Here is a 19,305-nt window from a genome sequence, read left to right on the forward strand (position 1 = left end):
TCAAACACTTAAACGAGCAGCATTTAGCCAAAATCGCAAATCCTGATTGATTTTCGACTGGAAACGTCTATTTCATTGTCATATTTGGTTTTGTGTCCTTTCTCATTTTAACAACAATAGAAATTATAAAAATGTATGTATGTATCTATGCCCAACATCCCCTCCGAAGCCACTGGGTCGATTTCTGCCATACTTGGTACATATCATTTACTGTCTGGGAAGAATCACTCTGGGGTTAACAACCACCTACCTATCAAAGGGTTGCGGTGGGGGTGAAAATGCACTGAAGCCCACTGAGTGAGGATACCCATAGTTTAATTATCCAGCATTTACCAATGAGAGCACTTAGATACTTGTAACAGACATAGCACACAGTTTCAAACCTTTATGAAATGATGTGTGCGGAAGGTTTGTCGCTTACTACACTGAAGAACCAAAGAAAGTGTTAAAGCTGCCTAGTATAGTCAAGGGCCATCGCGACCACGCAGAAGTGCCGCAACACGACATGGGATGGATTCTACTAATGTCTCAAGTAGTGTTGGGCGGAACTGACACCATGAATCGTGCAGGGCTCTCCATAAATCCGTAACAGTACAAGGGGCCGAGATCTCTTCTGAACACCACATTGCAAGGCATCCCAGATATGTTCAATAATGTTTATGTCTAGGGAGTCTGGTGGCTAGCGGAAGTGTTTAAACTCATAAGGGTGTCCCTGGAACAACTCTGTAGGAATTCTGGAATTATGGGGTGTTCCATTGTCCTTCTGGAAATGCCCAAGTCCCTCTGAATTCACAATGGACATGAATGGACGCAGGTGACCAGATAGGATCTTTACGTACGTTCCACCTTTCAGAGTGGTATCTAGATGTCTCAATGGTAGCATACCACTCCAACGGCAGACGCCCCACACCATTATACAGCCTCCATCATCTTGAACAGTCCCCTGCTGAAAGCAAGGTCCATTGATTCATGAGGTTGTCTCCATACCTTTACACGGCCATCTACTCGATACAATTTGAAAAGAGACTCGCCTGACAAGGCAGCGTGTTTCCAGTAATCAAAAGTCCAATGTTGGTGTTGACGGGCTTAGGCGAAGCGTAAGGCTTTGTGCCATACAGTAATCAAGGAGACACGAGTGGACCTTTGGCTCCGAAAGTCCATATCGATGATGTTTCGTAGAATGGTTGGCACGCTGACACTTGCTGATTGCCCAGCATTGAAATATACAACAATGTGCAAAAGGGTTGCACTCCTGTCACGCTCAACGATTGTCTCCAGTCGTCGTTGGTCCCGTTCTTGCAGTATCTTTTTCAGGCGCAGCGATAGCGGAGATTCGATGTGTTACCGGATTCCTGATATTCATGTTTCACTCGTGAAATGGTCGCAAGGAAAATTCCCACTTCATCGCTACCTCGGAGATGCTGTGTCCCATCGTTCGTGAGCCGACTCTAACACCACGTTCAAACACACTTAAATCCTGATAACCTGTCATTGTAGCGGCAGTAACCGATCTAATACCTGCGCCAGACACTTGTTGTCTTATACAGGCGTTGCCGACCGAAGCACCGTATTCTGTCTGATTACATACCTATGTATCTGAATACGCATGCCTATGCCAGTTTCTTTGGCGCTTCACTGTATATTTTCGCTGTTGATGCAGTAAACCGGCCACATGAAGCATGACGTTTTAATTTATTACTTTCTGCTAGTAACTGTATTCGTGAATGAGAATTTCACTCTGCAGCGGAGTGTGCGCTGATATGAAACTTCCTGGCAGATTAAAACTGTGTGCCCGACCGAGACTCGAAGTCGGGACCTTTGCCTTTTGGAAGGTAGGAGACGGATACTGGCAGAAGTAATGCTGTGAGTACCGGACGTGAGTCGTGCTTCGGTAGCTCAGTTGGTAGAGCACTTGCCCGCGAAAGGCAAAGGTCCCGAGTTCGAGTCTCGGTCGGGCACACAGTTTTAATCTGCCAGGAAGTTTCAACTGTATTCGTGACACATTTTGCAGATAGTATTCACATACACCATTAAATGTGCCACAAGAGTTAAATCATTGTACGACACTTTGTTCCGGAGCTACGACGTCATAAACACCGAGTCCCTGAGAAACTATCTCACTATGAAAGACGTTTAAATTTATTGCTGCGTTGTTAGTAACTCTATTCGGCACATTTTTCGCTGACGGTATCCACATTTGCCACTGAATGTGCGTACAACAATATACGATACATAGTCCAGGAGATATGACACAAAATACTGAAATGCGAGAAAAGGCTGCCACAGGATGAAGTGCATTTTAATTTTTTTATTTCGTTGCTACTGACGCCATTCGCAAAATATCTGGCTGACAGTTTCCACAAATAAGGACATAAATCGTGCTTCCGTAGCTCAGTTGGTAGAGCGCTTGCCAGAGAAAGGCAAACGTCCCGAGTTCGAGTCTCAGTCCGGCACACAGTTTTAATCTGCCAGGAAGTTTCATATCAGCGCACACTCCGCTGTAGAGTGAAATTTTATTCTAGAAACATCAGTAACAGCTGTGGCTAAATCATGTCTCCGTAATGTCCTTTCTTCCATGAGTGCTAGTTCTGCAGGTTCGGAGGAGAGCTTTTGTGAAGTTTGGAAGGTAGGAGACGAGGTACTGGCGGAATTAACCCATTACTGGCCATTTTCCCTTTCTTGGGACGCTTATATTTTGCTAATTTTTAAGTAAGCAATGGAGCTTTTAGCCTTTATTGTTGCACCTGTAGGTTCAACTAACTGCTATAATGGCTGTAAATGTAAAATCAATAACTTTTTTCTACGTACTTCACGTCAGGAAAATTATAAACTTGCTGATTTTTTTTGTCGCACTTGGCAGCACTATATCTCTTCTGGTGGTTCCTGGACGACAATGAGCTGTGATTTAGTTCTCTGGGCGTGTTTGTTATGAACATATGGATGTCCGTGTAAGATTAAATATACTTCAGATTTTTTCATGAAGTGCAATATCGATATATTTTATGCGTCCCAATAATGTTAGAATAGCATATTACACTATCATTTATTGCTGATGCGCCCTATTCTTGTATACACGTATTATACAGAGAAGAATTACGTTTTACGTTCTTTATAGCTCCTTTTTTCATATTCTATTCGAATTGTACGATTCCAACAGGATAAAAACATGCAGCGTGGACTTAAACTTGAAGAAATTCTAGCAGAACTAGATAACCATCAAGATAGTGACGATGAAGATGATGACGTAGAACTGGTGACTATTCCACCCGATTCAGATGTAATAATAGATGGAGAAGACATTGACGGAAATGTCTGTATGTTATAGTTGTACCTCGAGAAGCCTAAAGAAGGAAAGCGTTAGGAGATGGAGCATGAAGTGGTACGTTATCTACAAAAAAATATAAATGTAAGTGGTGTAAATGTCAGCCAACGTACACAAACACTAGTGAACTAGGGAAGAGCAACGAACATTATGTTGTGGAATGTCTAGCAAATAAGACAGTGCCCCAGGTGTTTGAGGATTTTTTTCTGAGAAACTAATGGACACTATTCTTGAACAAAGCGAAATATATGCTTGCCAACATAACAAAAAAAATTTCTGCTAACCAAAGAAGACCAAAAATCATTTATTGGCAACTTTTTCACCAGTGTTGACGCACTGATCACAATCGGAAAAAGTTAAATGAAAGCTACAGGAACAATAAGAGAGATCCGAACTAATGCATGTTCTTTGATTGACTCGAAAATAATGGCAAAAGGAAAGGAACGAGGATTCTATGACTACATGTTTGACAAAGAGAACGAAATTATGGTTGTGAAATGGAGTGACAACAAACCAGGATGTGTAGCGACAAATTACAGTACTATTACTCCTCTCAGTTCTACTAAAAGATACTCACGGGCAAAGAAGAAGGAAATATCTGTTACAATGCCACATCTCATTGAAGAATACAATGCCCATATTGGTGGCGCAGAGCTACTGGACAAGCAGATATCACTTTATAGGACGAGGATAAGATCAAAGAAATGATGGTGGCCATTATACACAAAGATGATAGATATCTGCGTAGTAAACACATGGCGTGCATGCCAAATTCCTAACTCTAATGAGAAGCTCTCACTTTTGGATGTCCGACGGAGAATAATGATGTTTTACCAATCAAAGAAAACAGGATCAGTACCAAAACGCAGAGGACCACAAGGAAGCAAATTGATGGGAGGAAGGGTGAGCACAGATGTACGACTAGATCCTGGAAATCATTTCATTGTGTCAAAAAAAACACAGAAGAGATGTGCTTACTGCAAGAAAAAAACAACAAAAATTTATGGTGGGTGCAATGTTGGTGTACACAAGTTTTTTGCTTCATCTCATACTGAACAGACATTCAATAATATTAAAACATTCTTTATTTGTTATTTCTGTTATTTCTTACTATATTACGCATGAAGAATAAGGTTGTGAATTTGGATAGCGCATTTGGCCAATGTCCCAAAAATGGGACGGTCAGTAGTTTTGGTTCTAATAAACGGAAAATATTCTAAACAACTTTTTATTCAATTAATCACTCAGTGTAATGTGTTTTAAAAGTTAGCAAAAAAATGGTACGATAGAGTTTTGGCCAGTAATGGGTTAAAAGCTGTGAGGACGGGGCGTGAGTCGTACTTGGATAGTTCAGTCGGTACGGCAGTTGCCTGCGAAAGGCAAAGTTCCCGAGTTCGAGTCTCGGTCCGGCACACAGTTTTAATCTGCCAGGAAGTTTCATATCAGCGCACACTCCGCAGTAGAGTGAAATTTCATTCTAGAAACATCCCCCAGGATGTGGCAAAGCCATGTCTCCGCAATATCCTTTCTTCCAGGAGTGCTAGTTCTACAGGTTCACAGGAGAGCTTCTGTGAAGTTTGGAAGGTAGGGGACGAGGTAGTGGCGGAATTAGAAGCTGTGAGGACTGGGCGTGAGTCGTGCTTGGGTGGCTCAGTCGGCACAGCACTTGCCCGCGAAAGGCAAAGGTCCAGAGTTCGAGTCTTGGTGCTGCACACAGCTTTAATCTGCCATGAAGGTTCAGTATCCACATATGCTGCTGAGTGTGCCTATAAAAATGTGTAATTGAACAAAACCTAGTTCAGGAGATATGACGTAATAAACGCTGAGATGCTTGAGGAACTGTCGCATCCTGCATGATGTCGTAATTTATTACTTTTTTTTTACTAACTGTGTTCATAACACATTTCTCATACAGTAGGGTATATACCACTGGATGTACCTGCAAAGTTATATCATTGTGCATCACATACACTCCTGGAAATGGAAAAAAGAACACATTGACACCGGTGTGTCAGGCCCACCATACTTGCTCCGGACACTGCGAGAGGGCTGTACAAGCAATGATCACACGCACGGCACAGCGGACACACCAGGAACCGCGGTGTTGGCCGTCGAATGGCGCTAGCTGCGCAGCATTTGTGCACCGCCGCCGTCAGTGTCAGCCAGTTTGCCGTGGCATACGGAGCTCCATCGCAGTCTTTAACACTGGTAGCATGCCGCGACAGCGTGGACGTGAACCGTATGTGCAGTTGACGGACTTTGAGCGAGGGCGTATAGTGGGCATGCGGGAGGCCGGGTGGACGTACCGCCGAATTGCTCAACACGTGGGGCGTAAGGTCTCCACAGTACATCGATGTTGTCGCCAGTGGTCGGCGGAAGGTGCACGTGCCCGTCGACCTGGGACCGGACCGCAGCGACGCACGGATGCACGCCAAGACCGTAGGATCCTACGCAGTGCCGTAGGGGACCGCACCGCCACTTGCCAGCAAATTAGGGACACTGTTGCTCCTGGGGTATCGGCGAGGACCATTCGCAACCGTCTCCATGAAGCTGGGCTACGGTCCCGCACACCGTTAGCCCGTCTTCCGCTCACGCCCCAACATCGTGCAGCCCTCCTCCAGTGGTGTCGCGACAGGCGTGAATGGAGGGACGAATGGAGACGTGTCGTCTTCAGCGATGAGAGTCGCTTCTGCCTTAGTGCCAATGATGGTCGTATGCGTGTTTTGCGCCATGCAGGTGAGCGCCACAATCAGGACTGAACACGACCGAGGAACACAGGGCCAACACCCGGCATCATGGTGTGGGGAGCGATCTCCTACACTGGCCGTACACCTCTGGTGATCGTCGAGGGGACACTGAATAGTGCACGGTACATACAAACCGTCATCGAACCCATCGTTCTACCATTCCTAGACCGGTAAGGGAACTTGCTGTTCCAACAGGACAATGCACGTCCGCATGTATCCCGTGCCACCCAACGTGCTCTAGAAGGTGTAAGTCAACTACCCTGGCCAGCAAGATCTCCGGATCTGTCCCCCATTGAGCATGTTTGGGACAGGATGAAGCGTCGTCTCACGCGGTCTGCACGTCCAGCACGAATGCTGGTCCAACTGAGGCGCCAGGTGGAAATGGCATGGCAAGCCGTTCCACAGGACTACATCCAGCATCTCTACGATCATCTCCATGGGTGAGTAGCAGCCTGCATTGCTGCGAAAGGTGGATATACACTGTACTAGTGCCGACATTGTTCATGCTCTGTTGCCTGTGTCTATGTGCCTGTGGTTCTGTCAGTGTGATCATGTGATGTATCTGACCCCAGGAATGTGTCAATAAAGTTTCCCCTTCCTGGGACAATGAATTCACGGTGTTCTTATTTCAATTTCCAGGAGTGTAGTTCCAGAGTTATAACATCAGAACATTAAGCTGCCTGAAAATGAAACTGAAGGATGAAATTTGGTAGATATACTAGTGAAACATGCGTACAAATACACGTGAAGTACGTTTCATATATGTGAAATATATTTGACATTTCCGTATGCGAGCAAGTTTTTGGGTGAAAGCTCATCCTGTACCTCAGGTACACGTATTAGTGACAATCTGGATAGAAACACTGTGGCGTAAGAACCACCAGCTTTCTGTTTAGGCCAGTGTGATAATGTGGAGAGAGAAGGGAGGATGAGGAGATGGACAGATAACGAGTGAGAACGAGGTGAGTGCAGAAGGAGGAGGAGATGGACAGAGATAGCGAAGGGGAAATGGATAGATAGATGGGAAGGAAGAGATGAACAGACAGAGTGGGAGGAGGAAATGGACAGAGAAAGGGAAGATAACAAGATGTACAGGGAGGGGGCAGGAAGAGATGGATGCATAAAGGAAAGGGGTGGAGATGAACAGGGAGAGAGGGAAGAGGGGATTGATAGATAGAGGGAGGAGGAGGACATAGATAAAGAGAGGGGAATGAGGAGACTGGATAAGAGAGAGGAGGAGGAAATGGAATTATGGGGTAGAGGAGGAGAAGGACAGAGGGGGAAGGAGCATATGGAGTGAGGGCTGCAAAGAAAACTCACAGAGAGAGGTGGAGGAGGAGATGGACAGAGAGAGTGGAGGTGAAGATTGACAGTGAGTTTGCAGGGTGAGGGGGTGGTTGAGGAGGTGCACAGAGGTAGAGAGAGGTGGTGATGGACACAGAGAGGGAGGGGTGGAGGTAACGGACAAGGACCGTAGGAGATGGGGAGAGAGAGGAAGGAGGAGAGGTGGATAAGAAGAGAGGGGATGCATTGATAGAGGGGGGTAGGAGGAGGTGGATAGGGAGAGTGGCAAAGACGAAATGGACAGAGAAGGGTGAGAGGAGCACAATGACTAATGAAAGACTGGAATAAATAAATACCCAGGCCACGCCAGGTTTCTCAGCTAGTTCAGAAATAACTTTTGTACGTTGTGGGAGTATAAGAACACTGTAACTGTAGAGACTGAAGGTCATTTATAATGAATTAGCTACAAACAGTTGCTATGCAGGCGATTATTTTTCCATGATATTTCAAAGTATTTACACGTATTTAGGTGCCTGAAGTATCATTTTTTATGCTAATTGCGATGCAACATTTGGGACTGAAGTTGTTAACACCTATTGTAAAACGTCGAAACAAAGACACGATGTTCAAGACGTGTAAACAAACATAAGCATTTGAAGACTAGGTGAACACAAATTGCATGTACTCGCAACAAAGAATGTTTTGAGGCATAAATTGGTGGCGATGCATGTCGGGAAAGAGATGTCACCCATTTTGGTGCGTTACCTGATAAACGTTAATTTCACGGAGGCTTTAGTTTCGATTTTATGCGTTAAGAGCGCTGCTGCCGCGTCACGTGACGTGTAGGCTCGTGAACCTACGAAAGAACGTGAATAAGGCCATCGGATCACCGAACACGCCCATGCCTGACGTAAATGATAGAAGTAATCTGGAAGGTATGTGTCGTTCTGCATGTAAATATTCACGGAGCAGTTTATTTTTGTGTAACCCATAAACGAAAAATAGGAATAATGTTATAGTAATTCACAGGTAAGATGATCACATAATATTGAATTCATACAGCTGCTTCGTTTAAACAAAGCATGTTAGTGGCCAAATGCGCGATATGTTTCATTAGTGCCCAAGCGAAAGAGCTATCATAACGTGACTTACATTATACTACCTCCGGACTTGGCTACCGGAAGTCACACTTTTCTTTATTCGCATGCAAGTGTCTCTCACGGCTGCTCCTCCCACAGCTGACAGTTTCGACTGCATACTGCTTCAGAATGTCGGTCTTAGAAAAAATTACGGTAATACAAGAATAGGTATATCTGTCTGCAGAATGTATCTAGTGTCCCCAGACGACGTTCCTGTGCATCTCGAGAAGTCATCCTTTGTGTAGAATATAGAGTGAAATTCCATATTTGTGGGATGGTTTGAGTTCCTCTTTTTCGGCATGACTGGAAACTGATTGCAACAAAGTAAGAGAAATTTGTATACAGGGTAATAAAATGCGATATACACGCTGACATTGAAAACTGCTTTGGATCATTGGACTTGAGTTTTACGATCTGTAAAGTTAGTACTTTCACATTAAGCGCTACTCCTCATCGTCTCCATAGACATCAGTGTCAGTAGTATATGGTTACCAGAAAGTTTGGCAGATCTGGCCTTCTGAGACAGAAACTGAACCAGCTTGTTGGCTACTTTGTCTACAGCACAATGAGTAGTGCAGACTGGAGGATATCATTTTTCACGACATGCACAATTGTAGCGTAAATTACTCTTTTTCCCATCACCTTTAAAAGCTATATCTGCGTTAACTATGAGAATTAGCGACGAAGGGGACCATTTTCATTGCTTTTAGTGAGCTGCCTCCTACATATCGTTTATGCTTCCATCTAGTTGTTATCAGTCTAAAGTTGCAAGTCCATTAAGTGTCGTCTCCATGAAGCAATGTTGCAATCTCTCTTATGACGTGACCGTAGGCTATACACGAACATATAGTTATTTATTGCAAGTGATTTCCACTTTATCGTTGCTTCATGGTATTTAATTCATTGAGGTTTTAGGTGCAAGCTCTCACCAGTCAATTATAATCTATATTTTGTTATTGTCCATTAAATTTGTCTCAAGGAATCTCCTCGCGGCGGATTACAGCACAGCGATGAGAAGTCCCAATATGTTCATGTATTCAGCTCGGAAAGTAAGTTCTTTTAATTTTCCAGGTATCTATGCGCAACAGAATTGACGTCATCATAGTTGCCGTCAGCTGATATTTTCGGTGCCCGCATGTCGTGGTCGTGCGGTAGCGTTCTCGCTTCCCACGCCCGGGTTCCCGGGTCCGATTCCCGGCGGGGTCACGGATTTTCTCTGCCTCGTGATGGCTGGGTGTTGTGTGATGTCCTTAGGTTAGTTAGGTTTAAGTAGTTCTGAGTTCTAGGGGACTGATGACAATAGGTGTTAAGTCCCATAGTGCTCAGAGCCATTTGAACCATATTTTCGGCATTTCGATAACAGATTTTTTGTGAGGACACTAAACCTGTAACCAATCGCGCTTCCTGTCTTTCTTTCCACTCGACGAGAATTTTCTTCAAAACTTATGTGAGTGCCACAGACAGCCGAACAATATTCCGCTGTAAGTTGTAAAGGTGTTCTGTAGACAATCTCTTCAACAGCAGTATTATGATATCGTGTGAATACATCGAAGCCTACCGTATGGTTTACCTACAACTCATCCAACCTCACTTAACACCCTCTACGTGTCACTTACGAGTATTTGTGTGATGACACGGAATTAATTTACAACTCATCCAATATTCAAAATCTGTGCCATATTTACGGTCTTCGTATGGCACAGTTTCACATTTTTCTCTGCCTAAGAGATAGTGAGAGTCTTCCCTGCAGGCTCATATTTTTCTAATGCTATAATGTTTATGATTAGTGATTTTAGTGGGTGATATTTCGTCACATATATACGCACATTTTTCCACGTTCCTCCTTTGAATCCTCACCTGTAGAAGCCATACTGTCCGGTCTTGTGGCTTAATAGAATACATACAACGAGACTAATTCAGCAAGAAGCTTACAGTTCTAGAGGACCAGCATGGAAAAGCGAACAGCTGCAATTCGAATTTCCTTCTACATGAACTTGAGGAGATTGTAATCGCTAGGTCACAGTTATTTGAAATGATATGGGTATACCTGTGAAAACGAAAAAAATAATTATGCTGATGAGGAGTTACGCGTCACTTTTCTCGAATATGAGAAGAATGTGTGAACCATCCCTTGAAAGCACCCGAATTCAACCGTGGTATTGCTGAAACAACGATACCAACACATACCTGAAATCATATGGTTAAACCAATCAAAATCTAAAAAATATTTTGTATATTTCTCTGAATTTAAACCACACCTGGTTTTCGTCAACATAGGCAGTTTGGAAGAAGTGGAGACTATCGCCCAGGAAGAAACTGAGTTATCTTTGAATTGTTGAGTAACTGTTCCACCTGGATCTGGAGATCATTATAAGGAACCTGTTATTAGTTTATTCCCGTTATTAAGTACAGCCTCTACCCACACCACCTAACAAAAGCCATTCATATAAATTTCACTCCCAGGTCAACTACTTGTAACAGCAATTAGCCCTCCACCACCAACTGTACGAGGTGCATTAAAGTTCTACGGCCTCAAATTTTTTTCTAATTAACTACTCACACGAAATCGATGAACCTGGCGTTACTTCTCGACGTAATCGCCCTGCAGACGTACACATTTTTCACAACGCTGACTCCATGATTCCACGGCAGCGGCGAAGGCTTCTTTAGGAGTCTGTTTTGACCACTGGAAAATCGCTGAGGCAATAGCAGCACGGCTGGTGAATGTGCGGCCACGGAGAGTGTCTTTCATTGTTGGAAAAAGCCAAAAGTCACTAGGAGCCAGGTCAGGTGAGTAGGGAACATGCGGAATCACTTCAAAGTTGTTATCACGAAGAAACTCTTGCGTAACGTTAGCTCATGTGCGGGTGCGTTGTCTTGGTGAAACAGCACACGCGCAGCCCTTCCCGGACGTTTTTGTTGCAGTGCAGGAAGGAATTTGTTCTTCAGAACACTCTCGTAGGATGCACCTGTTACCGTAGTGCCCTTTGGAACGCAATGGGTAAGGATTACGCCCTCGCTGTCCCAGAACATGGACACCATCATTTTTTAGCACTGGTGGTTACCCGAAATTTTTTTGGTGGTGGTGAATCTGGCGCTTTGTTTCTGGATTGAAAAATAGCAACCACGTCTCATCCATTGTCACAACGGACGAAAAGAAAGTCCCATTCATGCTGTCGTTTCGCGTCAACATTGCTTGGCAACATGCCACACGGGCAGCCATGTGGGCGCCCGTCAGCATTCGTGGCACCCACCTGGATGACACTTTTCGCATTTTCAGGTCGTCATGCAGGATTGTGTGCACAGATCCCACAGAAATGCCAACTCTGGAGGCGATCTGTTCAACAGTCATTCGGCGATCCCCCCAAACAATTCTCTCCTTTCTTGATCATGTCGTCAGACCGGCTTGTGCGAGACCGAGGTTGTTTCGGTTTGTTGTCACACGATGTTCTGCCTTCATTAAACTGTCGCACCCACGAACGCTATTTCGACACATCCATAACTCCATCACCACATGTCTGCTTCAACTGTCGATGAATTTCAATTGGTTTCACACCACGCAAATTCAGAAAACGAATGATTGCACACGGATTAAATAAGGAAAACGTGGCCATTTTAAGTATTTAAAACAGTTCTCATTCTCACCGCTGGCTGTTAAATTTCATCTGCCGTACGTCTCTGGGACGTATTGACAATGAACGCGGCCTCATTTTAAAACAATGCGCATGTTTCTATCTCTTTCCAGTCCGGAGAAAAACATCGGAGACCTTAGAACTTGAATGCACCTCGTATTTAATCTATTCTTTCTGAACACCGTTAGGTCTCTTGAAAAAATTTTGGCTGAAATTCTTGGCTAGCCAGATTTCTGTATATGTAACTATTTTCGGTTCAGTGCTATCTGTTAGCAATTCGAGCTTTGGTTATCTCCCAAAACAGCTGCGACAATATTTAGATCTACAATACTGCTTGTTGAAAGGACTATCCTCGCTCTGCTTTTGCCGTACTCCCTTTTAGACTGACGTCCTTTCTGTAATTTCGCGAGATCCTCCAACATAAAAACCTGCCCAGACCCTTGCACACAGCTACCGCTACGTGTGTACCCGTTCCCTGTACACAGTGTACCTCTTCTCTATCAAGTGTAAAGCGAAATGGCAACACCATACATCGCAAGTCGAGGAATCTGCAGCACACACTGTCACAGAACGATCTGAGGATCTGATTCAGACCCTCACCAAAGGTATGCCGTCAGTTCTGTCGACGATGCTACAATGGTGAGCTCTGTCTCCATCTCCCTAGCAAGACTGGAAGTACTTACCATTTCAGCTGCTTCATGAAACCATTCAAAATCTCTTGCGATCCAAAGCGACACAATCGTTAGGAGCGAAATTAGCTACCACCTGAAGGTGGCTGCACCCTGTGATCTTCATTGCATTCATTACCTGAAACATGGTAAGTGACTGCATCTGGTTCTTGATCTTAAGGCTTTCGCTGCCTGCTACACCGTGGGTCAACCTCCCACTCGACCACGGATGAGTAGTGAACCTCAGCGCGGACAGTAGTTGTGGCAGCCACGGTGGTGTACCGATCACATAACCGTTGGGTCGAACTGGATATCTCTTAGATGCCTATGACTGTCCCTTCACTTTGATGCCCGTCGATTACAGCCTCAAGCTGTGTGCCCAGAGCCACCATCGCCTAGAGCTGTGAGCAACAGGTCAACAACTCAGTTCGTTCATTAATACAGCAATCATAGTCCCCGTCCATACTAAAGACGGCGGTAGTATACACTAGAAAGTTACTAAAACGCGGACCTGTGCCTGATAAATACGTTAACAAGCAAGGCATTTAAGAATTTAAACTAAATAGGACACCAGAAAATCAAAATGAGGTGCTCCTTATTACAGACTGCATCAACTCAAAAACGAAACGGTGGACTATAATCAGAAAGACCGAAACAAACAAATGTAGAAGAGATGAGGAGCATCATAACTACTTGGAAGAACAATCAAGCTCTTGTGGACGATTGGTTCAGTGCATAACTCTTTGAAGTGTGCTAACGGGAAACGATAATCGAACTGACACCTGCAGTAAGTAAAATTTGAGAAGAGTGAACGTCGGCACTAGTACCTCCTTTATACAAAAAAGGAAATGAGTCGGAACCTGGGACCTGCAGAGGAATATGATCAGTACCAGAGGCCCATAAGATATTCCTAAAAGCATTGCTGAACAGAGCGGTAAAGTCACTAAAGTCACAAACTGGTGAGTACCAAGGAGGATTCAGAAAGGGAAGATCATGTGCAGAACAAATCTTAAATCGGAAATTGGTAATCGCGCATTTAAAAACAAAAAGCAAAGGTTTCGTGGTTACATTCGTAGACTTCAAGAAAGCCTAGGGCTCAGTAGTCAGACAAACACTGTTCCTAATTTAGGAGGAGATGAGTTTTGACAGAAAACTCAGAACACTAATTAAAGATATACATGTTTTAGACATTCCTTTATTAATTTTGCTACCCAAAAAATGTGGTGACACTGTAGTTTGATTTTTACCAAGTTAGCTGCACATGATGACGCGCTATAGGACGCGTAACCGTTTGCGACTTAATAAACAACAATTTTACCTGCTGTTGGCAGAATTCATCATAACATCATGATTAAACAGGTTTTAAGCAGCACAACATTCAAGATCAAGATTTAGAGGAAAGCGTTCAGAGTCCTTCAAGACCAAAAGCTGAGTCAGAGATAGACTCTCCTCTTAGATAGGTGATCAGGAAATGGCGACATGATATGAAAGGAGTTCGTGGAATATGACTACACTACAAGCAAAACAGGAGTACGGGAAGAATGTTTGGCATTATGGCTCTGAGCACTATGGGACTTAACATCGATGGTCATCAGTCCCCTAGAACTTAGAACTACCTAAACCTAACTAACCTAAGGACAGCACACAACACCCAGTCATCACGAGGTAGAGAAAATCCCTGACCCCGTCGGGAACCGAACCCAGGAACTCGGGCGCGGGAAGCGAGAACGCTACCGCACGACCACGAGCTGCGGAGTGTTTGGCATTAGCAGACGATATTGTGATACTGCCAGAATCTCAGAAGAGATGGTTGCCCACGCAGCTACAAAGCCAACTGATTAAATCAGGCCTACAGATTTTTGTCGAGAAGAGATAGTACATAACCAGCATCAGGCCAGCTCCTAGACAGATGACAACAGAAGAACAGGAAAATGAGGAAATAAAGAGGCGTAAATTCCTAGAGACTGTATAGAAACTGGTCCGACAGACAAAGAAGCAACGGGAGCACCAATAAACAAAAAATGAAAAAAAAAAAGTTGTCAGCATCTACAATAAGAAGAATATTTCCTGAAGTGAAAAACTGAAGTATTACCGGAGAGTGATTCGCCAGAAAAGCCTTACATGCAGCTGAATGTCTGAACTCAATAAGAATTGGAGTACTTAAGAAACTGGAACCTGTGGAACGAAGAACAGTCAGTGCAGACGGCGAGCAAACCAAGTGCTAGATACACGGATGGAATCTAAGACATAAGCAAGAAGCTAATGATCTATTGCCACATAGTAAACACAGATTTGGAATACACCGCCCGTGTGAAACACAGCTAGCTTTTTATTTGCAGAAAGTAATGAGTACTATCGACAGGGGTTCTGAAAGTGATTAATTTTTTTGTAGCTTTTCAGATGGCTTTTGACACCATTTCTCACAACACACTGCTAACCAGTGCTAGCGTCAGCCGCCTTTGTAGGCGCAACATGCTGTTACATCCTTGAGCCCCCGGTTCTAGATGTACCCTTGTCCGGTTCTCAGCTACGCTACAGATCAGTTTGCAAATACAAATTTATTTATGAAAATATACAGTACAGTCGCCAACAAACTTTACATGTTCACAAACTCCTTTACCTTTTACCCAAGTGAATACAGACTCATTTACAGATATTTTCCTCCTATTAAGAGTATACAAAGACAATGCAGACGTTGACATATAAGCAGATTTACCAAAGTCTTTATTAGCAAGTTCGGCCATATGGTAGGTACGAAATGCAATAATGTCTCTGTCAACGAAACTTTCAAGTCCAGGAACATTTGGAACTCCAGAACCTCCACGGACTTTGGCTACAGTCAACCATCAGTTACCATGGCCAAATGATTCATTAATATCTAAACTAAAATTAAGTCGGCAACCACAGAAAAGAGAAGGTCCGTCCAGCAAGGCTTGAGCAGCGACAGCTGTGCGACTGCATTCGTGATTACTTGTCGAAAAAGTCAAGCGAACAGTACGTAGTAGTGGACGGAAAATCATCGAATAAAACAGAAGTAAAATCCGACGTTCCACAAGGAAGTGTTACATGCCCTCTGCTGTGCTTAATCTCCACAAACGATTTAAGAGACAATCTGAGAAGCCCTCTTAGACTGTTTTCAGGTGATGATGTCACTTAATGTCTAGTAAAGTAATCAGAAGATGAAAACCAAATGCAAAATTACGTATACACAATATATCTATGGTGCAAAAAGTGGCAGTTGTCAGCATAAAAAAGTGTGAAGTCATCCACACCATAACAAAAAGCAATCTGTTAAATTGCAGTTACGCGATAAATCAGACAATTGTAAAGGATTTCAGTTTGAGTAAATACAATTAGGAACACTTTAAATGTGGAACCCTCACATTCGTTTTATTACCAGAGCGCTTAAAAGATGTAACTGGTTTTCTAAAGAGACATCCTACAGCACGCTTCATCGTCCTCTGCTGGAGTGCTCCTGAGGTGCTTGGGATCCATACCAGATATGACTGACAGAGGACATCGAGACAGTTTAAAGAAAACAGTTCGTTTTGTATTATCGCGAAATAGGGGACAGAGGGTCAAGTATATGATAAGGGATTTGGGAAGTCATCGTCAAAACAAAGGCTTTGTTGGCTTCGGCGAGATCATTTCACGAAATTTCTGTCACTAAATTTCTTCTTTGAATATGAAAATACACTCCTGGAAATTGAAATAAGAACACCGTGAATTCATTGTCCCAGGAAGGGGAAACTTTATTGACACATTCCTGGGGTCAGATACATCACATGATCACACTGACAGAACCACAGGCACATAGACACAGGCAACAGAGCATGCACAATGTCGGCACTAGACAGTGTATATCCACCTTTCGCAGCAATGCAGGCTGCTATTCTCCCATGGAGACAATCGTAGAGATGTTGGATGTAGTCCTGTGGAACGGCTTGCCACGCCATTTCCACCTGGCGCCTCAGTTGGACCAGCGTTCGTGCTGGACGTGCAGACCGCGTGAGACGACGCTTCATCCTGTCCCAAACATGCTCAATGGGGGACAGATCCGGAGATCTTGCTGGCCAGGGTAGTTGACCTACACCTTCTAGAGCATGTTGGGTGGCACGGGATACATGCGGACGTGCATTGTCCTGTTGGAACAGCAAGTTCCCTTGCCGGTCTAGGAATGGTAGAACGATAGGTTCGATGACGGTTTGTATGTACCGTGCACTATTCAGTGTCCCCTCGACGATCACCAGAGGTGTACGGCCAGTGTAGGAGATCGCTCCCCACACCATGATGCCGGGTGTTGGCCCTGTGTGCCTCGGTCGTATGCAGTCCTGATTCTGGCGCTCACCTGCATGGCGCTAAACACGCATACGACCATCATTGGCACCAAGGCAGAAGCGACTCTCATCGCTGAAGACGACACGTCTCCATTCGTCCCTCCATTCACGCCTGTCGCGACACCACTGGAGGCGGGCTGCACGATGTTGGGGCGTGAGCGGAAGACGGCCTAACGGTGTGCGGGACCGTAGCCCAGCTTCATGGAGACGGTTGCGAATGGTCCTCGCCGATACCCCAGGAGCAACAGTGTCCCTAATTTGCTAGGAAGTGGCGGTGCGGTCTCCTACGGCACTGCGTAGGATCCTACGGTCTTGGCGTGCATCCGTGCGTCGCTGCGGTCCGGTCCCAGGACGACGGGCACGTGCACCTTCCGCCGATCACTGGTGACAACATCGATGTGCTGTGGAGACCTCACGCCCCACGTGTTGAGCAATTCGACGGTACGTCCACCCGGCCTCCTGCATGCCCACTATACGCCCTCGCTCAAAGTCCGTCAACTGCACATACGGTTCACGTCCACGCTGTCGCGGCATGCTACCAGTGTTAAAGACTGCGATGGAGTTCCGTATGCCACGGCAAACTGGCTGACACTGACGGCGGCGGTGCACAAATGCTGCGCAGCTAGCGCCATTCGACGGCCAACAACGCGGTTCCTGGTGTGTCCGCTGTGCCGTGCGTGTGATCATTGCTTGTACAGCCCTCTCGCAGTGTCCGGAGCAAGTATGGTGAGTCTGACACACCCGTGTCAATGTGTTCTTTTTTCATTTCCAGGAGTGTAGCTAACTGTCACCGACCTACACAGGGGAAAACGATCACCATATTAAAAGAAGGTAAATCAGAGCTCGTACACAAAGATTTAAGCGTGCATTATTCTCAAGCGCTGTTAGAAAGTAGAACGGAAAAGAAATAGTCTGAAGATAGTTCGAAGAAAACTCTGGCAGACACTTAAGTGTGAATTGCAGAGTAATCACTCTATTAATTGAAGTATTTATTGGCTTGTTATTTGAAACGTAAATTAACTCATCCCAAAAGTGGAAGGATTTGATACTACGATAGGTACGTAATGAGTCTTGTAGGCAGCGCACAAAAGATAGTACTGAACGTGAAATACGTTATTCCGGCTATAAAAGTGTTAGTCGAAACAATCAGTTTCCCAATCTATTACCGAATATTCGCATCGTTCTTTCCACAAACTACGTTTAAAAAAAATTTAAAGAAAAATAGCCATTCTAAATGCTCGATTCTTCTATTTATAGCGACAACTTGGCGCAGACTAACTTCTTTACGCAGACTGAACACACAGACATGTTGGCATAGACTGACGATCTCCCTGATCCTTTCAATCCTCTGTTGTTTGTATCAAAGTGCTACCGGCATTGTTGGCTGGACTTTGAATGCTGCGTGCTTTTCCTGTTTTATTTTTTTATTTCTTGTTTCGTTACAAGGTCAGTGTGCTCATATATTGGTCCTTTTGACCTCCTCCACCTCTGACTAAGTTGTTGAGATGGACTGAAGGACTTTGTATATGTGCCACTCCCATGACTACACTACCCCCATATTCTCAAGGTAACGTAAGCTGTGCCTCTGGTGGTTAACCTCGTCTATCAGTTTTTGAGTGCGGCCATTGATCTGTTCTTTCACTGTTAGAATGTTAAGTTCAGCAGTAGGTCTACGGTTCTTGTCCGGCGTGGGGCCTTGGGTAGGGCCAGGATTTGAGGATTGCTCGCTGTTCGCCATGTCACAGTTCCGTATTATATCATAAGTTGTGTGATAGTTCTGCAAAAGACAGAATTTGTTTCTAACGTTCACTTCCCTAGTTTTATGTAATGAATACAGCGAGTATGTGGTAATGGTGTCTTCGTTTCATTTTCTGTTACATGGTCGCTTTCTGTCTGGTATTACTCTTCGATATTTTTTGTAGTCCACACAACCCACTTCCTTACTAAACGTCGTCAGTTACGAGTGGAGTATTGGCCTCCTCCTCGTGAACGCGATTGCTTTGGTTTTTTCGTCTCTTTTCTTGATTTCATTCTTTGAGCACCATTATTCGGTAATGTCCAGATGATCTTGAAGTCGTTTTATGCCTGTCACGAATCAGCTGCTCGATGACAATAAAGCCGTCTCATCGGCAAAGTGTACGAGGAAGGTGTGTTGTAGAGTTGGCGGTTTGTTCAC

The 19,305-nt window shown here is 44.5% G+C and overlaps 1 non-coding gene across 1 annotated transcript; it reads left to right on the forward strand.

The window, feature by feature from the left end:
- Positions 1-1,884: 1,884 nt before the first annotated feature.
- On the forward strand, positions 1,885-1,959 carry Trnas-cga (transfer RNA serine (anticodon CGA)). The gene has a single exon. It is a non-coding gene; the product is annotated as a tRNA-Ser (tRNA).
- Positions 1,960-19,305: the final 17,346 nt, after the last annotated feature.

The sequence above is a fragment of the Schistocerca gregaria genome, chromosome X, assembly GCF_023897955.1.
Source record: "Schistocerca gregaria isolate iqSchGreg1 chromosome X, iqSchGreg1.2, whole genome shotgun sequence".
NCBI classification, from domain to species: Eukaryota; Metazoa; Arthropoda; class Insecta; order Orthoptera; family Acrididae; genus Schistocerca; species Schistocerca gregaria.